Here is a 23,436-nt window from a genome sequence, read left to right as displayed (position 1 = left end):
GATTTTAGAAAACATTAGGAAAAATAGTAAAAAATTTATAATATAAAATTTAGGAAAAACATTAGAAATTTTATAAAAATCATTAGAAAATTTAGAAAAAACATTACAGAAACATTAGAGAATTTATAATTTAACATAAAATTTAGAAAAATCATTAAAAAATATTAGAAAATTTATTAAAAAATTACAAAAATATTAGAAAATTTAGAAAAAAACATTAAATTTTTTTAGAAAATTCATAATTTAATATAAAATTTAGAAAACAAATTTAGAAAAAGCATTAGAAAAAAATTAGAAAATTTAGAAAAAAAACATTATAAAAAATTAGAAAATTTGGAAAAAAAATGTTACAAAAACATTAGAAAATTTAGAAAAAACATTACAAAAATATTAGAAAAATTATAATTTAATATAAAATTTAGTAAACAAATTTAGGAAAAAAATTAATAAAATATTTTAAAAAATTAGAAAATTTAGAAAAGAAATTTAAAAAATTATTAGAAAATAAATTTAGAAAAACATTAGAAAAAACATTAGACAAACATTAGAAAATTTAGAATTTAATATAAAATTTAGAATTTTTTTTTTAGAAAAATCGTTACAAAAACATTAGAATTTATAATTTGATATAAATTTTAGAAAACAAATTTTTAAAAAAAGTAGAAAAATGTTAAAAAATTTATAATAATATAAATTTTAGAAAACAAATTTAAAAAAACATTAGAAAAACATTAGAAAATAAAAATTTTAAAAAATAAAATAATAAAAAATTGTGTGTGTGTGTGTGTGTGTGTGTTAATGTTAAATATAGACATGTATGTTTTCAATATTAATGTTTATGTATATATGTCAGTTTCACCTTAATGTCTTAATGTTAGAAGTTTAATTAAATGACATATCTTAAGGGTCTAGATCCTAAATTGTACATGGAACAATATAGATTAGAATGTATAATTTATTATTTTGAACATAGATGTACATGTATATTTGTTCATGGTTAAAAGTATATGTATGTATATGTTTTTAATAAATTCACATATATATATATATATATATATATATATATATATATATATATATATATATATATATATATATATATATATATATATATATATATATATATATATATAATATCTTATAACTAAGTGTACAATTAACTATATTTAATGACACATGTCTTAACCTAGGAGATCCTAAATTATGTATGTATAAGAATGTAGATTAAAATTTATATTTTATTTCATAAATGTACATGTAAATATGTTCATGTGTTAGATATAGACGTGCATACATGTATGTGTTCAATATTCATGTTTAAATGTGCAATTATTTTTAATGTCTTAATAATCTAAGTATATAATTAACTATATAATTTTCAATGATATGTCTTAAGGGGAGATCCTAAATTATACATATATAAGAATGCAGATTAATTTGCATATAGGTATGAATACAACATACATGTACATACATAAGAACATATAACTTAGAACATGTATGACGTAAAGAATACATGTTACAACATTTGATTAATAAAAGTTTTAACTATAGTCTAACATAACCTGATTATAATATATACAAACATAAAGAATGTACATCATGTATATTTGAACATGTAAAGATCTTATATATAACTTAAATTTTAACTCTTAAACCTTAATGTTAAATAATAGGACCCTAAATACTAAACATGGTCATAATCCTAACTGCAAAACCATAAATTTCATAAATTATAACCCCTAATCTTCGATGTTTAACCATAACTCCTAAATTTCAATTTGAACCGTAGACCTAAATGATAAACCCCAACATTAAATCTAGTATTTAATCATAATACTTGATCCTAAGTTTAATTATAATTATTAAAACTATTTGTTAAAACCATAATCCAAAATATGATCCCTAATACAAATCCTAGCCCTCTAACCATACTGAACTAACAATGATGTAAACCCATACCCTAACCCTCTTTAAACCATACTTCTAACAATGATGTAAACCCATTTAACCTCTAGATCTAACCCTTTAATAATAATCATTTAAACCATAAATGTTAAAACATGACCCTAAATACTAAACCCTAATCTTTGTACCTAAGATCCTAAAATGTTAGATTTAAATGCTAAATTGTAATTCTAAAAGAATACTTAGATTTTAATGTCTTAATCTAAGTATATAATTAACTATATAATATAATTCAATGACATGTCTTAAGGGGAGATCCTAAATTATACATATACAAGAATGTAGATTAATTTGCATATCTACTTGGTACATGAATATATAACATACATTAACCATTATCAAAACCCTAACCTAACCAAACCCTAACCCTAACCATTATCCAAACCCTAACTAGGTAACCTTGATCTTAAAATTTAATTTCTAAACCCACTTGATTATAAATGATAATAAATATCCCTAAATCATAATCTTGAACCAAATCATAAACTTCATATGCTATTTTATAATATGTAAGTTCGTATAAACCCTAACAATGTCACAAGGTCTTAAATCTTACCCTAAAATTGAGCCTAATTATAACCTTTACACTAAAACCCTATTTCAAAACCTAATGGAGGCTTAACTTACATAAAATTAAAACAAGTTGACCATAATCCTAAATTGTTAAAAATTACATTTGAATATTTTGAATATTAGGGTTTAGTATTTAGGGTCATGGTTTAATATTTATGAATTATGATTATGATTAGGTTACATCCTTAAATCCTACATTATAAGCCCTTATACTAAACTGAAAGTTTGTATAAAGATTAGGGTTTAATATTTTGGGTCATGGTTTAACAATTTTATGGTTTATGATCTTACATGATTAGGGTTAGATCTAGGTTAAATGGGTTTACATCATTGTTAGAAGTATGGTTTAAAGAGGGTTAGGCTATGGGTTTATATCATTGTTAGTTCAGTATGGTTAGAGGGTTAGGATTTGCATTAGGGATTAGATTTTGGATTACAGTTTTAACACAGTTTTAATATTTATAATTAAAGTTAGGATCAAGTATTATGATTAAATACTAGATTTAATGTTGGGGTTTATCATTTAGGTCTACGATTCAAATTGAAATTTAGGAGTTATGGTTAAGCATCTAAGATTAGGGGTTATAATTTATGAAATTTATGGTTTTGCGGATAGGATTATCACCATGTTTAGTATTTAGGGTCCTATTGTTTAACAATAAGGTTTAAGAATTAAAATTTAAGTTATATATAAGATCTTTACATGTTCAAATATATTATGTACATTCTTTATGTTTGTATAAATTATAATCAAGTTATGTTAAAGATTATAATTAACTTTTATTAACTAAACATAGTAACATGTATTCTAAGTTAGGTCATACATGTGTTCTAAGTTATATGTTCTTATATATGTACATGTGTATGTTATATTCTTACCTATATGAAAATTAATCTAAGTCCATGTGTTACAGATTATCTAGGTCCATGATGTGTGATGTATGTTCAATTACATACATGTGTATAATTTTTAATTTTAAAAATAAAAAATTGTGTGTACAGTAGGTAGTTTAGCGAGCTTCATACATTTCTATAGATATGGCTTCACACAATCAGTTTGATGTGGCCCCTAGTGTAGCACCTGATGTAGTTCTTGTTGTGGCTCCTACTACAGCATAGGTTGACACGATTCCTGTTGTAGTGCCTGATGCAGTTCCTAATCTGGCTCCTCATGTAGCTCATCGTGTTGCTCGTGGTGGGGCTCATGTTGTAGCTTGTGGTGTACCTCGACATAGGGCTCATCATGTAGCTCATGTTTCAGCTCCTGGTGTAGCTCTAGGTGGTGTAGGTCCTGCCATGGCTCCTAGTGCGACTTTTGTTCCAAGTTAGGCTGCACTTGCAGCTCCTACTACACCACCTCCATGCATTGATATTGATGCTCTATTTTCATTTTTAGAGTAGGAAATTGCTAGATTACAACACTCTATATCAACCTCTGATGATGGTCTTTATAGAGACATATGTACTACAATATGTAGGAGTTTATAGGATTTGAAAACTAGGTTTAGAGGGTTGAGGTCTCAGGAGATGCATCTCTTGATGACGTCAAGAGGGTAGCCCCAAAAGATGTCATCAAGAGAGAGCTCTTTCCAGCATATGAGGGTATACAGGGTCGGGTGAGAGGTTACAAAGTCACACGATGCAGAGACCCTATTATTGCTAGCATGATCTATCCATGATTTTTAGTAGCACATGGTTGTTATCCTAATAACAACTAGATATCCCTTTATTTTTCATAGCAGTTGTATGCTGAGTTCCATATAGGGCTCAATGTCAACTATTGGATATTCTTGATTATTGCAGACAGGGGTGTGGTTGGATCGTAGATCATGACCAATATTGCAGTGCACATTGTCTACCACCTATAGACGTTAGATAGTTTTTTGGATAGAGGATGCCTCCTATGACTCCTACACATGTACCTATTGCAAATAGAGTCGTCATTGCTTCCTAGAGGGGAGCAATTGACACTATTGGGAAAATTGCATCTGTGGTGGCTAGTATCAAATCAGATTCTATTGGTCATTATCTTCATAGTTGATGTCCTCATCCACTTGGTCGATCATCTTCACAGGCATCTAGTAGCACTTTAGGCACCTCCTTTGATGATGCATATAGAGCTGCAGGGCTACCACTGCCAGGTGATATTCATGGTCTTTCAAGACAGTAGACACATATGGATATGGCATTGTATTTTTTGGAGGACATGTTGCATATTATTAGCTATATTTCTGATACACAGGGGATTCTAGTACACTCGGTGATGGATTTTTTTAGACAACATCAGAGCCCAGGCATAGTTCCACAGACACAAGCTACCACACCAGTGACAAATGATACACCTATGTGTAGCTCACAACATTCAGCACCAGGGTCATGACACTCTACAGATGACCCAGATCACAATTGAGGGTCTTGATGAGTTTGGTGAGCAGTTGTGAGACCTGTTTGAGATTGATGCTAGTTTGAGCCTAGGTATTTCATCTTACATGGACTTTCTTTGACCTGGCAGCACTAATTCTACACCATTACCCAGCTGGTTACATAGTCCACTTCACTTAGATTGACTAGCAGTTGGACATGGTGCTGAGGGAGGTTCAGTAGGTGTCAGAGTTTTAGGCTTAGGTGCATCAGTAGATGATACGATGGAGTCTGCTGATCATTCTCTACCTCTAGAGACCCAAGTACATATATAATTTATTTTTAATTTTAAATATATATGAAATTAAGAAATATGTTCATTTATGAAAAAATTTAGTTCAGATATATATATCTAGAATATTTAATTTGATCTTTAACTCATAATAAATCATGCAAGCATAGGTCGCTGAGAACATGGTTACACATACTATTCATTCAGGGCATCATGTATGTGAGAGAGATGATTCTATTGAGGCACTCGGTAGTGCTTAGGTACTTAAGTTTTAAATAGTTTGTTTAAAGTTATTTAAATATTTTGAAAACTAGATATATATCTATATATATGCAAGTTCATATTTAATTTGAATTTACATGTACATGTGTATGTATATATGCTTTAAAGATAGAACTCTAGCATGTATGTATATATATTTGTAGGGCTCAGTTGATGTGCCTCGGCGAGAGGATGTACAGGAGACTCGATCAGAGGGTCATTCTATTCGTATGCGTCTTGAGGGGTCCCTCCAGTAGTAGATCATATTTATATATATATATATTTTAATTTTTAATTTTTTTTGATGCATTTATATATTGGAGATAGTTTACATGTACACATATGTGTATTTTAGTACCTTGATGACATACATGTACTTTCACTATTTATTTGATTATTGAGTACTTTAGTAGTTAGATACCATCACATGTACGTATATATGACTTTTTTATATTTTTCTATGTACATGTATTTATTCGAGATTTATAGTTTTCATTTCAGTTACATAAAGATATATTAGATCTGTAGATGTTTATTCTTGAGATGTGTATATGTGTACATATGTGTATTTTTTTGTGTTATAGCTATAGAACATGATCTTGAGACGTGTGTACATGTATATCAATTATCAATTAGTCAGAAGTTAGAAAGATATATAATTCTTAAATTATCAATTACTAACCCGCTAAAGATAAATATTAGTTTTATGTTGATAAAAATATGTTAATTAGGTAAGCCAATACATTATTTTATAATTTTTTTACAAAATATAATATTAAAAAATCATATTAATTTAAACTAATTTAAACTATAAGAGTACATGATCATAGATGTAATAAAGTAACATTAAAATATATAGTTTTTTAATAAACTAACCTAAATGATAACTATGAACTTATAATCTTACAATTTTAAAAACACATTTAATTTTCACTTATGAAATTCAATCTATTTTGAAAAAAATTGATAAATGAATTTAAATTATTAAATTCATCCATGGTACAATTAATTTAAATTATTAAATTATATAGTTTTTTAATAAACTAATCATAATTAAGAACTTATGATCGTACTTGATTAAAAACATATTTAATTCAAGATGAAATTCAATAATTTGAAAAGAAGTTGATATTTAAGAATTGTAAGATATTAAATTATTTTTGATATATATCTATAGATAATGATTGCGTAAGTTTGAACTAACTTAAAACCTATTTATATCAAGTTGTTAAATTATTAAATTATATAGTTTTTAATAAATTAATGAAAATTAAGAACTTATTATTGTACATTTAATTCAAGATGAAACTCAATAGTTTTAAAAAAAGTTGATGTTTAAGGATTGTAACATATTAAATTATTTTTGATATGTATATCTATAGATAATGAAATTGTGTAAGTTCGAACTAGCTTCTAGCCTATTTATATCAAGTTGTTAAATTATTAAATTCATCCATAGTACAATTAATATTATAGTTTTAAAATAAACTAATGATAATTAAGACTATGATCGTACAATTAAAAACACATTTCATTAAAGTTGATATTCAAATTATTATAAAATAAATCTTAAAAGTCTAATCAACTATGATGTACACTTATAACATGCAATATCTTTTCATGATCTTCACTTTCTAGTCTCCACTTGCAACGTACATGCTTAAGTTTGACTGGATGTAGACAAAGCTCAGTAGCAACGACCAAGTGGTTGTATTATAAAACCTTGTTGTCAAGTTGATAATCAATAAAGTGTATTCCATGTTGGACTATTTTGTCTTGCTTCAAATATTTTCCCTCTATCACAATAGAACTTGTACCACAAATTTAAGTATTTTAAAATTTGATAGATATGAAGTTACCTAGATATATTTATTTATTTAAATATGTATGTGCATGTACATGTATCTGTATAATTTACCTATGGGGAACAACATTCCATCACTTTCTTTAGGGTCATATAACCTTGTCCTCTATGTAGTACATCACAATAGATAATAACTGATACCTTCATGATTTCCAGGCTCAGCAATCACTGCAAAGACATCTCCTGCATAACAAGTATACATGAATGTATGTGTACAATATATATAAGACATTTGAAATTGATAATTAAATAACAAGTTGAGATTAATTTTTATGATACTCACCCACTTTTACCAATCCAAAGATATGATTATAATCATCAAAAATCAATGGAATATCATCAAAAATTTCATCATCTTTATCAAATGTATCAGTAACATCAAGTGGTACCAAAATCCATGCACCTGTATATATCCACTTGTTTAATTGATGCATTATTCATAGTCTTCATCAATGCAACTATCACAAAAATATGAGTATTCTCTTGTCTTCAATGTCCAATTGCAATTATGTGTACTCATGACTGAGTGTAAGGAACATGTCTTTTCTATCCTCTTGCAACCATGCATTTTTTCTATTAACACCTAAAAGTTTGTTAAATTGAAAATATAGACAAATTAAATTTAAACTTCAATGAATTCAAAAATAAAACTTAACAATAAATTTTTATAACTTAATTGCATAAAAGTTAAATAGACGTACACATCCATACCTGTTATCTCCCAGAAGACTCTATATGGTACCTGTCAACTTGTCATTGATGATGTCCCAACCTCATCTAATGCAAAATGAGTCTTACATCATTCAACAACATCATGTGCATCATTTACATGAACTCCCTAATAATTCATTTGATACTTTCACAAAGCATTTATGATTCATGCTCCAACACCATCATGTTCACCTTTTCCATGGCCACTCTCGAAGAAATTCCATATGTGTTTTATATTCTCATTGTGATGATATCTACACAATGCATAAAATGGTCTAGATGATTTAAACTATGCATCACATCCATTAGACCAAACATAATGTTTATCAAGATTTATGTTTCTTTCTTTCAAATAAGAAAAGAACATATTGAAGCAATGCTCTACATAGTGAATGACATGTTCTTTATCATCACTTATATAAAAATGAAATTCCTTTATAATTACTTGTGCTTGAACTATACTCTGAACACCATCCAAATCTAACTGTGCATGTCTATAAAAAACATGTACCATAATAGTGACCTTCTTATTAAAATAATAATCTGATTGAATTTCTTTTTGATGAACAAATGAATAGTTCTTTGCAAAATCAACAGCTGATACAATTGTTCCAAGTGGGGAATTATCTCTCAGAGTTTGAAACTATTGTGCTTGCCACTTTGCAAAAAATTCATGACGAATATAAGGTTGAATCAATTTTTTAAATCTATCCATAAATGTTGGAATAGGTAACTCCTCTTCAACATATTCCAACCTTTTTGTTTCTTTCCCCAACTTTGTTTCATTCTTGACATACTTGTAACTTTTGCAATTCAATATTTTTGTTACATCAATATTTTTAGTTTTCAAAGGAAATAGAGCCAATTCACCACATGTTTCACATAATCCTTTGATGCAATTTATTTTACCAACTAGATCATCTATGTTGTCACACAAAATGGATGATATAAACTCACTTCTCCTACTAGGAGGAGCAACATGAAAACCATATGTGTCTTCTACAAACTTTTGAAATACTTGATATTTGAGATCAAACTCAATATGATGATGACAACAACAAGTTTTAAACACTTTTTTTGACTTCACAAATTATGGCTTCAATTTTTCAAACAATGTTTGCCCAACTTTTACATTAGGATGTTCGCCACAAAATGACACATATAACTCATGCTGTGTTGCATCCAACAATGTTTGTATAACGTTCATTTTGACCACATGCAATCCTATGCCTGATAACATCTCTATTTGATGAAGGACAAGTATTATCAATCCAAAATGATATGACTAAATTTTTTAATAACTCTTCAATCTTATCAAAACGAGGTGCTCTACACATGATTGCCCAGTTTCCCTCCATAGTGTTGTCATCCACAATTAATATTCTCTTAACATATTGTCTCATTTTCCTACTAAAATCCATTTTAGATGAAATTGAAGATATTTGTCTATTTTGAGTCATATTCTTACTTACAATAGACATCAACATCACTTTTTTTGCCAAAGACTTATCTTTAGTTTGAGAGCATTTTCCTATGTTTCTCAAACCTTGTTTAACATTTTCAATTAGATTAGTTTGCATGCTAGAAAGTCTTCTCTTCTTTGATGTTGTGTCTACACCTAACAATTTTAATGCCTCTTGCAAATTTTTTTGTGTAAGCAAAAGTGAAAGCAACTGAGCTTGTTCAAGTGTTTTAGTGTTATCAAATTGAGTCATATTTTCAGTTATCTTCTTATTCATTGACCTTTTCTTAGACAAACTTAATGGTTGAATACTAGCTACAAGTTTTCTCAATTTATCCACATCCATTTTAAGTAAATGATCTGAATTCTTATGAGAAATACCATTGTTTACATATTGGGCAATATTTAAGAGTTCATCCATACCAGTTCTTGCACCTGATCTCGACCCTTCTCTGACTTTTATTACTAGAATTTCTATAAGGACTGATCTTGAGCCTTCTCCACCATCCATTGTTTGAGATTTAGCAGGGAAAGATTCTGACCCTTCTCTGACTTCTGTTATTTGAACCTCTATAGGGAGTGATCTTGAACCTTCTTCAAGATTCATTGTTTGAGATTCTGTAGGGAGTGTTCCTGACCTCTCTCCCATATGCACTGCTTCTACTTCTATTGAGCCTTCTTTAAAATTTCTTTGACCTTGTTAAATTTGATGATAATGTTCAATAGTCTTTTAAATATTTCTTTGTTTTGCTTCATCAGATCTGTTCCTTGCATATTTCTTTTGCCTTCCTTTTTTGTTTCCCATTATAAAAAAAATAAAAAATAAAATTATCCCTTGCTTCAAGATAAATTTTGAGCAATAATCAGATAAAAAAATCACTGTATGGATTTTTCTGTTGCTCTCACAATTTTTAAAGAGTATGTCAGAAGTTGACGGTAGCTTTTTTTCTTTTTCGTATGTTCTGGCAAACATGAAAAAAGCACATGTTTGCACGAACATGCCATGTTAATTTTTTGGCAACTGAAAAAGTTAAGCATGCATATTCGTGCAAACATATGTTCGCACAAACATTCTTAATATGTTCGTGTGAACATTGTGTTTGCACAAACACTCAAAATTAGGAATTTTCCAACCCTTTTTTCAATTTTTATTTATTTTTTTCTCTTCTGACACCCTTACTTATAGGAGAATGATCTCCTATTGTAAAATAAAAAATATCAAAATATGCTGCTCGGAGCAAGATTTCCAATGACTATAATTATAATACATATTTTAGTCATTAAGACTTTCAAATATAAGTTTAACTCATTATAGGTTCATTACTAATTGAACATCAACCGACTTCGACACCTCGGGAAAATTAGTAAGTTAGGTCTTTTTTTTTTTGAAAAATATGTAGGAACTAGCTTATTGAGATACCTTTCTATTCAAAAAAAAAAAAAGGTTTCTGATAAATTGACTTTAAATTATTTGTGTCAAATGGAATGTATGTCTGAATTACGATTCATGTCATTTCAAAACTTTATAAACTATACAATATTCAACCAAAATGAATCAAATCAAATGCATCCTCTAGATATTGATGTTACAAATCTAACACCAAAAGAATTACTTCATTATCATTTGTAGAAAAAAGTTATGTGTGTCAAACAGACTGTCACTCTTTAAAAATATTGAATTTTATTATGTAGCACTTTTCAAAGGAGATGGAAAAATTGATATAAATGTTTTTATTTTTTTTCAGATTAAAAAATATGGTTAAAAAGTAGGAAAAAAGTACTCAAAATCATTATTTTATTTCATCTTGAAATAATTTTTTTTTTTGAGATATAGTCATTTGAATGTGATGTTTGTTGGAAAAATATTGATTTCAATGTCAAAATTGGTCAAAAAGTGGAACCCATTATTGTGGGATCAAATAGGAGTGAGATGACTTTAGGCCAACATTTGGATAGTTTCCCAGAGGTGATTTAGAATGTTGAAGAAGTTAAGAATTTGATGAAGAGAGTCCCACCTCTTGAAGCTAAAAATAGAGCTATTGATCAAGTGATAAAGGACATGCAAAAAATGATGGACATGTTAGAGAATAGAGTTGAGGGTATAGAGAACATTTTAAAAAAACTTGCTAATGAGAGTTCTTCCATATTGAAAGTTGTTGAAAAGAATATAAGGAATTTGCTGGATAAGCTAGAGAAGGGGAGAAATTAGGGTACAAAGGAGGTTAAAGATGATCAAGGTCCTAGAAAATGTACAATGAAAAACTCAAAAAAAACATAGGTTATTAATGATAAAGAGATCAATGAGCTCAAGGCCTCTACTATGAACATGAATATTTTAGCTGATCAAGGAGCTGACCTATTGAAAACTTTAAAGCTATCTTATTGTTGTCTCTCTACTATAAATTTTTCTATCCTTTTCTTTCTATACATGTTTTAGGGCCATTTGTTCTGGCATTTTTAGTTTTTTGGTGTTGATGCATAGCCTCTCTTGGGCTTTTATCTGTTTATCTTATGTTATAAAACTTGCTTGGTTCTTTGTAAAAGGTTTTGGGTTCTTTCAAAACCTATTTTTACTTAATCAAAACAAAAATATAAGCATGATAATAAGGAATGAAATAATGAAATTTAATTCAGAGTGAGCTAGTTGATGCTTAATGGATTTAATGTTTCTTTGTACTCCATTAAGATATTACAAGTTGGCACTCAAAGATGAATCTAGAGGCATGTAGAATTAGAGATTTGAAATAAATGATAAGTAACTTAAAAACTAATATCATAAGTCTAATACAAAATATCTTGATGAAAAATGAGAAGGAATGGGGATATGTGTGGGAAATTTGGGTTGGATGTGTGATCAAAGACCAATTCTAGAAAAAAACTAATATTGGAACATAAGATTATTTCCAAATTCAAATTATATATTTTTATTTATGTATATATTTTATTTTTAGGATTAAAGTTAGAGATATTTTTGATTTGATTGATTCTATGAACATTTAAAGAAACCTTTAATTTATGAGAATGACACAATTAGGATAGAATTAGCATGAAATGAAATTAACTTAATAAATTAAATTTTTACTTATTTATTTGTTATTACTACTATTTAAGAAGGGGTGAAAGTTTATTCAAACTAAATCAAAGAAAATAGTTACATATTTGTGTCCATAAGAAAGAGCCTATTTAAAAATTATTATAATTAGGAGGTATATGGTCACTTCCCTCAATATTCTAATCCTCAACATTCTTATAGGCCCAATTTTCCTAACAAGAAATAACTTCATTACACTCTCTAGGGACATGTAAAAAAGAAGAGGAATCCAAAGAATCACATAGAAGAAGGATCTTATAGGAAATGTAGTATAGACTAGGTGACTAAGAGAGGTTGGGGAGGGAGGGGGGTGGTTGTGAATCAGGAACCAACAAAAATTTAATTTACCAATTAAACATTTACCATATAATATGATCTAACTGCATGCATGAAATACTAAAAGCAATAAAACATTCATAACACTTGACTCAATATTTGGTAACAAAGAAAAATTCCAAATAGAAAGTAAAACTGGGGTGTGGATATACCCACAAGCTTTATTACTGTAGTATAAAGTTATCCTATTAAAGCTTATAATTGATCACTTTTGATTATCTTCCCTATTAGGAGCAATAAGGATTGTTAGGTCTACCTTGTGAAAAGATTTACAACATATAATGAAGTATGCACTCTATTAGGAGATTTGGAAAAAGATTGTTAAGTCCACCTTCTAAGAGGATTTGATTGATGCACCTATTAGGATGAATTAGTGGCTGATATTTGATCTACAACATAGTTTTCTAAATGAGATTCCTTTGAAATATAATTATCACTTGACTACGATAGATAAGACTCTTCTTTTCCTTATACTTCTTGTAGCCTTCTTAATCCACACTCATTTGCTTCTTGCTTGATTTTCTTTTATATTTTTGCTTATTGGATATGAAAAGACATATTACATATATATACCAATCCAATAAGTTTCCATCTAGAGTTAGCTACAATAACAAATTCAAGCAATCTTCGCAAAGTTGGCTCATTATTGTAACTCAGGTTCTAAAGACCACTTGAGTGATGTTTTTACACTTGGTAACACTAGTCAACACTCAACAAACTATGGCATTGATCGCTTGAGGTAATAGGAACTTGATCAAATCTAGATTACTTTAGCAAACACTAAAGAACTTAGTAGATACTGAAATGCTTGGTTGACACTGCATGGCTTGGTCAACACTACCTTTTTTCACTTTGTTAAGACTTCTAGCTTAGTAGACACTATAGAGCTTGGTTAACAGTACATCTATCATTTCTTATACTAAACAACTTAGTATCAATTGATAAGCTCAACTTATAATTAAATTTTCATTAGAGGCTTAGTGGACACTATGAAGCATGACTTGCATTGCATTCTATCTGAGATGCTCAGTAGACACTATGAAGCTTGAGAGACTCTTATTTTTACATATGGATCTTGGTATTAATGTAACCACTAACTAAGTGTTAAGTCATTAATAAACAAATGATTTGACCATAAGGTCAATAGATCTATCTAATTAGTGAGGCTAATTTCCAATTAACATTCTCTAATATCTGATTATTGAACATGTCTATAATAATTTGAGAGATTGACTCAATCATGATCTTTCTCCATCCCAAGAAATAGCCACACTTTATAGAAACCTTAATCATGAGGGAATCCCTCAAATTATTGGAATAAAAACCCATATAGATAGAGAATAAAAATATAATACTACCCTTATCATCTCTTCCTATACCACCAATGGGGACATGCCCATGATTCCCACAAGAAGAACCATCAACTAAATTTTAAAATCCCTAGATGAGGAGCTCTCCACCTATCTGGTCTATTGATTCATTATTTTATAGGAAATGATCTATTTCTCCCATCCTACCTTACTTCCTTATTCTCTAATTGTAAGTTCCAAACAAATACAAACTCACCTAGGTCAACATTTTTCAACAAATCACACTTAATAGAGACAGTCCCTTGGAGCTTATGGATTATCTTTTGCCACAACTAAAAGTTCCCAAGATGGGCATCATAGAAAATATTTTTATTCCTTTCTAACCATATGTTATAGATAACAAGGGAATTCCTAATAGCCCAAGCCACCCAAAGAAAATAAGTGCTTGTAGAGGGACTTCACAAGCTTTCCCAGAACTCAATTAGTGAGGTAGCTTGGATATAAGATTGTTTCCAACCATCCCACCATCTATGCTAGATATGTGAATAAAATTCCTTACTTTGAAAACAAGGACAACATATTGAGGGGTCATGAAAACCTCAATTATGGAGATTATCCCAAGTGAGACATTTCCTCTAAACCAATAACCAAAAAAAGAAATTATATATAGGCCAAGATAAACTCTTCCAAACCTGCTTTCACCAAGGAACATCAATGGCTCCATGTAACTTATTGTCCACCATGGAATAATAATGAGTAATAGTAAATTTACCTTTTGGGTTAAGATCTCAAGCTAAGAGAGTTGCAAAATTTGTCCTTTAGAGCCACCCAATGACCACTCCATGAGGTTTTTCCAATAACTTACCTCATCTTGGCCAATATGACTAATGATTTTGAAATTATCCACATTAATCCATCCAACCTTAGTGAAGATATTATTGAGAGCATGGAGTTGTGAATAACTAGAAAGAATAAGAGGATGACTATCCCAAGAATCCAACAAAAAAAAAGCTTCAAAGACCTTATCTTAAATCCAAAAAAAACCAACTTTAATAAGTTGAGATTGTTAGAATTAATGAGACAAAAATAATAATTACTTACAAGTATATCCAATACTAGAAAATAATAATAATGCACAAGGAAGAGAACACAAGATACAAAAGATTTAATTTGGTTATGTACACTCAAAAGTGTCCCACTCTAAACCTTTCTATCCAAACGATTCCATGAGTTTGGAATGCTTGGATGCCGGCTTAGAGCTCCCTATCCACAGAGTGCAAGAGAATGTATTTCTAGTTCAAAGGCTCTCAAATGAGCTTTAGAGATACTCTTCTTGCTAGTAAACCATGCAATGGGAGGTTCCAAAGACAAGATGCAAGAATTCAAATGTCCCAAGGAGTTCCTCAAGGATGCAATGCAAATGAAAATTAAGCTAGAATGCGATGCAAAGTGGAGATATTCTAAAACATGTATGAGAGTGTTACAATACCATTATCAAGCTATGTGAGATTAAGCTACATGTAAAAATGAAAGCTAAGCTAAGCTAGAATGCCATAATGCCATGGATGAGAGAATGTAGACAAGAAATAGAAGTTCTCCACAAAGCTCCAAAGAAACCTATTAGAAAACTTGCAGCACAACAATATTCAAATGAGGATGGATTGAGGGGGAAAGCTCTCTCCCTTTTAAAGATGTATGGATGGTAGAGATCAAGATGAAGATGGTGGATGATTAACGGTGGAATTCAAAAAGAGGAGTGATCCATGTGCACACACAAGTCAACCAATAGAATATAAGTTGACTTATCATATAAGACAAAAGTCACAAAGCCTTTTCTTTTAATTTCAAAATAGAAAAGGGACTTTATGTGTGCACTTTAAGTGGGTTAGAAGAATGCGGTCTTTTATTTAATTAAAAGGGGACATGTTCTTTTAATCAAATAATGAACTTAGGATAGCATAGTCAAACTATAGGTTATAATCAAATAAATTGATTATTAGCAATTTGGATTAGGTAAGTGATTAAATTAATTTAGCCAAAATGTTGAAAAGGGAGCTAATAGTCTAGATGACCATTTTTAGGTGATCACATTTGCCCCTCTTTGACTAATTCATGATCGATCTGGGAACACATTATGTCAAAGAAAATCAAAGCTAAGTAGGCAGTGGTAGATATAGATATCTAATTCCGAAGAGTGAAATGCAGAAATAGATAGCAAGTCCTGAATGTACAGCCTGATAGTGGTAGTACTAAACACTAGGAAAAGATGATGTCAGAAATCAAGAAGAATGCTAACACTTAGAAAAACGGATAGAGTAAGAGCAAGTGAAAAGATCAAACAAATGCTCCTAAGCAGTTATAGAGTATTTCTGCCAACTCGGGATCGAAATTGAAATGAGGTAAGGGGATGCAAAAACTGGCTAGAAATGAGAAAATTAGAATATAGCAATGTCCAAGATGATAGATAGATGATTAGAACCCAAGAATGACTATATAAAAAAATTGATAAAATGCCCCAGTTTGACTAGAGTTGACCTTGAAGGATATAGCATAAAAATAAGGTCGAAATGAGTAGAAAGGTGATTTTAGACATGAGATAGTGAATTTAAGTAGATATGAAGTATGGAAATGATGAAGACATGAAGAAATGAAGATGCCCTAGTGATGATTCAGAGATTAGACCTCAAAAGGTCAGCTAACTACTTAGAAGAAAGTAGAATTTTAAAAGACAATTTTGACCATCAAGATGAACTTGAATTTGGATTTTGATCCTGAAAATGGATCCAAGACATCAAAATTAGCTAGGGGTGTAAACTTTATATAATATGATGATAAGATAGAAAAGAGATGAAGTGAAAGATTAAGAAGGTGAAAAGACATGAACAAGAAGAAAGTAAAGAAATATATGAAAGGAGTTAGTTGATATGCCCACAAAAAGATGAAGAGAGAGCTCTCCCCATATGCAAGAATGCAAGACTAAGCTAGAAAATGAACCTAAAATGCAAGCTAATATGCAAAGTGGTTTACCAGAAAGAAGTGCATAACATTTAGACTCTTAATTTCATCATTGAGCATTTATTAGGGACATCATGAGATCATACAACCATCACTAGTATAACTATGAGGATATGAATATGATCGATATTAGATAGGTATGTGGAAATCCAATCTAAGCATCAGAGACATGTAAGTCAAGATAACTACACGATTAGATTCCCTAAGTTTAATTTAGCAAGATTACACCTGTATCAAGGCATAAGCGCCAGGATAAACCCTGAGTGCGATCTTGCAAAACAGTCAAGGATGATACATTTGTAAGTCAACATGTTGAATAGGACCAGCATAAATGCTTACAACACTATAGAAATACAAAAGTATACCCACAAGCAGAAATGAAGAAAATATGTCCCATGCCCCCAGTCTTCTAGTCAATGACATCCTTGAAATACTATTAGGGAGGGAACACATGGAAAAGAAATCATCATAGACAGCACACAAAGTAGATAAAGATCAGCATAACTCAGTCATTTAAGTGTTAAAGTGCATGTGTGCAAGTCACTTGGCCATTTCTTCAAGACTTGATTCTGATAGTGAGAAATATTATGACATCGAAGACCATAGGTAAACTATCTGAAAAGTGTTGAAAAACACTTGATGTCAAAGTGGGGGAAGTATTGAGAAACATTGTTTTGTGAGTTGCCAAAGAAACCCTAATGCACAAGAATACCTCAATAGGCTAAGTAGCTATGCCCTCGAGATGAGGACAAGAAACAATTCCAAGCCAGGAAATGTGTAGCGAAGTGGATGATTGGGACTGATAGACATAGGTGCAAGGATTTCAAGTAGCACCTGTTTCCAGGTTTTCACCACTTGACAGATTTTTTCAGGAATTTTTTTAATTTTTTAATTTTTTTAAATTTTTTTAATTTATTTATTTATTTAAAAATTTTTTAGGAATTTTTTTCAGGATCATAGATATATACAAGATAGCTGAGTAGCAAGCCTCTAAGTATAGAACTTCTTCAAGTGTAGGATGTTGATAGGCTCTGCAAGTTCTTCACCCTCTGATGTAGACAACTAGTAAGCACCAGACCCAAATGCTATTGTGATAATGTAAGGACCCAACTAGTTAGGTTCAAATTTCCCTTTCTACTCTCGATGTTGCTGATTTTTTGGATTCTCCCTAAGCACGAGTTCACCAACCTGGAACTCACAGGGGTGAACCTTCTTGTTATATTGTGTAGACATGTGATCAAAAGAAGCCTTGTGACGTTCATCCAGAGTCTCTAATTCCTGTACTCGCATAGCTCTATGATCTTCATCGGTTATTAACCCATGTAAGGAGACGTGTAAAGAAGGTATCTCGACTTCTAATGGGAGAACAGCCTCAGAGCCATAGACTAGAGAAAAGGGTGTAGCCCTTGTAGGAGTACGAATAGAGGTTCTATAGGCCCAAAGTGCTGGATTTATTTGCAAGTGCCAATCTTTCCTAGACTTGTGAACTGTGCGGTGAAGGATTTTCAGCAGTGTTTTATTAGAGGCCTCAGCTTGGCCATTCCCTTGGGGATAGTAAATGGAGGGCTAGTGTTGCTTAATTCGAAACTTTTTGCATAGCTATTTTAAGTCCTTATTCTTGAATTGCCCTCCATTATCCATAACAATAGAGGATGGGATACCATATCAACAAATGATGTGATTCAGTATAAACAGGGCAACATGTTTTCCTATAGCAGCAGATGGTACAGCTTCAACCCATTTAGTGAAATACTCCATTGCTGTGATGATGAATTTATGACCGCTGGATGAGCTTGGATGAATCTTTCCTACCAAGTCAAAGGCCCATTGCTGAAATTTCCAATATGTCACAGAAGGGATTAACTCTCACCCCGGAGCATGTATCAAGTTGCCATGGAGCTGACATTTCTGACAGGACTTTGCATAGTGCACAGCATCAGCTTGCATGGTGGGCTAGTAATAACCTGTCCTAAGAAATTTTTGAGCAAGTGTAGGGCCATTAGAATGTGCCCCACAATTGCCATCATGGACTTCGACAAGTGCCTTCTCAGACTCTTCTAGCTCTAAACACCTAAGCAACGTTCCGTCTAGACCCTTCCTATACAAGTCACCAGAGACCAAAGTGTACTGTGAGGCATTATGAAGGAGTTGGCATTTTTGGTTGCGCGTGAGGGTTTTGGGAATAACCTAATCATGTAGGTAGGAGAAAATAGCCGCATAGCGGGAGGAATTGTGACCCACAACAGTGTAGATCACCTGGTTATCTGAGGAATCATAGGATGGATGACGCAATTCTTCCTCCAAGAACTCAAATCATGATTCATGTTCTTGTAATTGGAGGATAGATGCTAAGGTGGCCATAGCATCAACAACCTTGTTTTCTACTCTAGGAATTTGTTGGAATGTTACAAAGGTAAAATAATTCCTTAGAGCATCTATCAACTTTTTATAAGGGATCAACTTGGCATCCTTTGTTTGATAGTCATTATTCACTTGGTTCACAACCAGTTGAGAATCCCCATAGATGTGTAGCTCAGTTATTCATCATTCAAGGGCCATTTTGATCCCATTTGTTAATGCTTCATACTCTACAATATTGTTTGTACATGGGAACAATAATTTGTAGGACTCTGGGATTGTATAACCATGAGGGGAAACAAACAACACCCCTACTCCTGCTCCATTCTGTGTATGGGATCCATCAAAAAACATCTTCCATGTTCTGTCAGTAATGTTCATGATTGAGGCATCTGGAAACTCAATTTGCATAGGTGCTACATTTTCAAGTGGGAAGTCAGCCAACTGGTCAGCTATGGCCTGTCCTTTGATTTCCTTATGTTCAACATACTGAATGTCAAATTCGGAAAGAATCATCATCCATTTAGCAAGGCGACCAGTAAGTGCAGCTTTACTTAATAAATATTTCAAAGGGTCTATCTTGGCAATCAAGTGAACTGTATGGGCCAACATATAATGTTGAAGTTTTTGGGAGGCAAAAACTACAGCAAGGCATGCCTTCTCTATACTTGTATAATTTAGTTCATAAGCCACCAAAGTTTAACTGATATAGTATATGGCTCTTTGTTTACCCGTCTCATCACTTTGGGCTAAGAGTGCTCCTAGAGAAGAGTCCGTAGCTGAAATGTATAGAATCAAATGTTTTCCCAGAATGGGTGGCATCAAAACTAGCGATTTTGCCAAGTAGCCTTTGATTTGATCTAAGCTTTGTTGATAGTCACTATTCCAAATATGGGTAGATCCTTTATGCATATTTTTATTGAAAGGTTGAGCCTTATCAGCTAATTGAGAGATAAATCTTCTTATGGATTGTAGCCATCCTTGAAGACCTCTAAGCTAACTGATAGTCTTTGGTGGTGGCATATCCATGATAGCTTGGACCTTTTCAGGGTCAACCTCAATGCCTTTTTCTGAAATGATATAACCTAGCAATTTTCCAGAAGTGACACCAAAGGCACATTTTTTTGGATTCAGCCTAAGTTGGAATTGTTCGATACGGTCCAATATCAAACTAAGGTCTTTGAGATGTGTGTCTCGTTTCTTTGATTTTTCCAATGTGTCATCAACATAGTCTTCCATGTTTTTATGCATCATATCATGAAAGATGGTTGTCATTGCTCTTTGATATGTAGCACCAGCATTTTTGAGCCCAAAAGGCATGACATTCCAGAAAAAGGTACCCCATGCACATGTAAAAGCTATCTTTTCTTGGTCTGCTGGAGCTATCTTTATTTGGTTGTACCCAGAAAATCCATCCATGAGCGAGTACATCTCATAACCCATAGTCATGTCCACTATCATATCGATGTTTGGTAGTGGAAAATCATCCTTGGGGCATGCTTTATTGAGATCTCTAAAATCAGTACAAACTTGTATGGATTTGTCATGCCTTGAGAAAGGTACAATGTTGGAAATCCACTCGGCATAATCAATGGCCCTAATGAAGTTTGCATTCAATAGTTTTTCTAACTCTGTCTTGACCAGTAGGGCCACATGTGGATGCATTTTTCTCAACTTCTGTTTGATAGGCTTGACATCTAGTGAGATTGATAAGTGATGCATGATGAGATCTGTATCAAGCCCTGGCATGTCAAACTATGTCCATGCAAAGTTGACCTTCTTGTCTTGAAAGAATTGAGAAAACTGTGTCTTTTCTTCATCTGACAAAGATTGAGCTACATGGATAATCTAAGGACATTCTTCTATTCCCATGTTGATAGGCTATGTAGGTTCAACTAGAACCAAAGATCTATCCTAGAAATAGCTTGGCAGACTACCAAGTACCTCATCCGCAGGTGCCTCAGAGAGGTTTTCACCATTAGATACGCCTTTATTTTTACTTTTTTGAGGATCAGACACTGCCACAATGTGGTTTTTGCCATCTAATCGCTTATTTTCCTTTTAATTTTTTGACTGAGGTACTTGATATCTGATTCTGTCATGTTAACCACGGGTTCGTTGGTGGAAGAAATGACAGGTTCAATTGCATTTAGATAACAAGTGATCTCATAGTCATTTTGGAAAGACTGTATTTCAGGTCTTTGATTTTGGATAGACCAATCTATGAGATCTGGGTAAATTAATGAGAGTGAGGGAGAAGTTTCAATGTGATTGATATGGAAGGAGTCATCTCTGGTGACCTGTGAAGTTGAGCCTATAGAAAATGTCGCAAAAGAATCCAGCTCAGGAACAGTCCTGGAGGAACTAGCATGATCCATTGAGACATGTTGTGACTCAAACTCATCCAACCCCATACTAGACAGTTCAACTACATCGGTTTGGGCTGCATAGGCATGAATGACATCCACCCCTAGCTCACAAGATGCATTAGAGAGGCTTTCCCACTCATACTCATGAGAATCTATACTTTGACCCCTAGCTATGAGATGAGCAATATTCTGCCTAATTCGTCCTCTATTTATGTCCTCAGAAGTAGACCCTTCTTCTTGTTGTTGTTGAGAGGTAGAAGCTTCTTCATTATTAGTAGTCACTATTTCTTCTCCCAAAAGGAGGGAAGTGAGAGGAACAAAGTCTTCATCTTGTGCAGTAGTAGCAATTATGGGAGAGTCATCATCCTCCGATTCACTAGACATGAGCAATCTTTGATCACAGTTTGGTGTATTATTGTTTAGCCCAAAGCCTAGACCAAAAGTGTCTCAAGCATCATGACCTTGAGTGTGATTTAAAGGTTCAACTAGAGCGTTATTACAACCAGTTAAGGACTCGTGGCCCTGGTAGCCCATTTTTGTCAAAAATTTATAGCCTTTTCCATATTTTTTAGGAGAAATAGGAGTAGTCACTATAACCTCCTTGTCTTCCTCTTCTCTATAGATCCGATCCCTAATGGCCTGTTCTTCCTTCTCTACTTCTAGTGGTATGGAAGATTGAACAAAAGTGCCAAAAAGTGTCATAGCAGAAGCAGAAGACTTCTTTGCAATAGTTAGTTTCCCATAGGACCGAGGGGAAATTGGTAAGGCAGCAATAGAGTCCAAAGTGTACTCGCCCATACCAACGCTCATCATTTTTAGTTCTTGTTCACATTCTTTACCCGTTAGCTCATGAGAAGAGCGATTGTGTGTGACTAGCATTTCAACAGTAGATAATGTGTTGATAGACATAGAGTTGTCACCGAGGACAACTACTTCAGTACCATTAAAAGGGAACTTAATAAACTAATGGTATGTAGAGGGTATTGCTTGCATATCGTGAATCCATGGCCGTCCCAAAAACAAGTTGTATGCAAGTGGTTGTATTGCCTAAAATTGTAACCAAGATTATGCAAACCTCAAACTATGAACATAACAATGGAGAGTATGTTTAGTATGCTCTTAGGAACACAACAATGGATGAATCTCTTGGATGTGTGAATGCAAATGGAATATGTACCTAGACTAGATGATATGAGAAAAATGATAGAATGATGATGCAATGATAAAAGATTCTAATGGTACCTAATGGATGATAATGACTTCTAATGACTCCTAACCCAGCCGGGCCCCCAAAAGCTTGAGACAGGACATCTATTTAAAGTAGATGGAGGAAGCATCTAGAATGTGCCTAGAAACCACTAGGAGATAAGGATAAGAATTGACAACTAAGCACCTTATCTCACATTCTAGATAGATGGATAAGACTGATGAGATGGCATTTGTGTGTAAAAGGTTCCTATGATGT

This window comes from Cupressus sempervirens, chromosome 2, assembly GCF_028749045.1.
Source record: "Cupressus sempervirens isolate cs-2001-9-10 chromosome 2, ASM2874904v1, whole genome shotgun sequence".
NCBI classification, from domain to species: domain Eukaryota; kingdom Viridiplantae; phylum Streptophyta; class Pinopsida; order Cupressales; family Cupressaceae; genus Cupressus; species Cupressus sempervirens.
The sequence above is the reverse complement of the archived record's forward strand: the minus strand, read 5'-3'. Positions refer to the sequence as shown.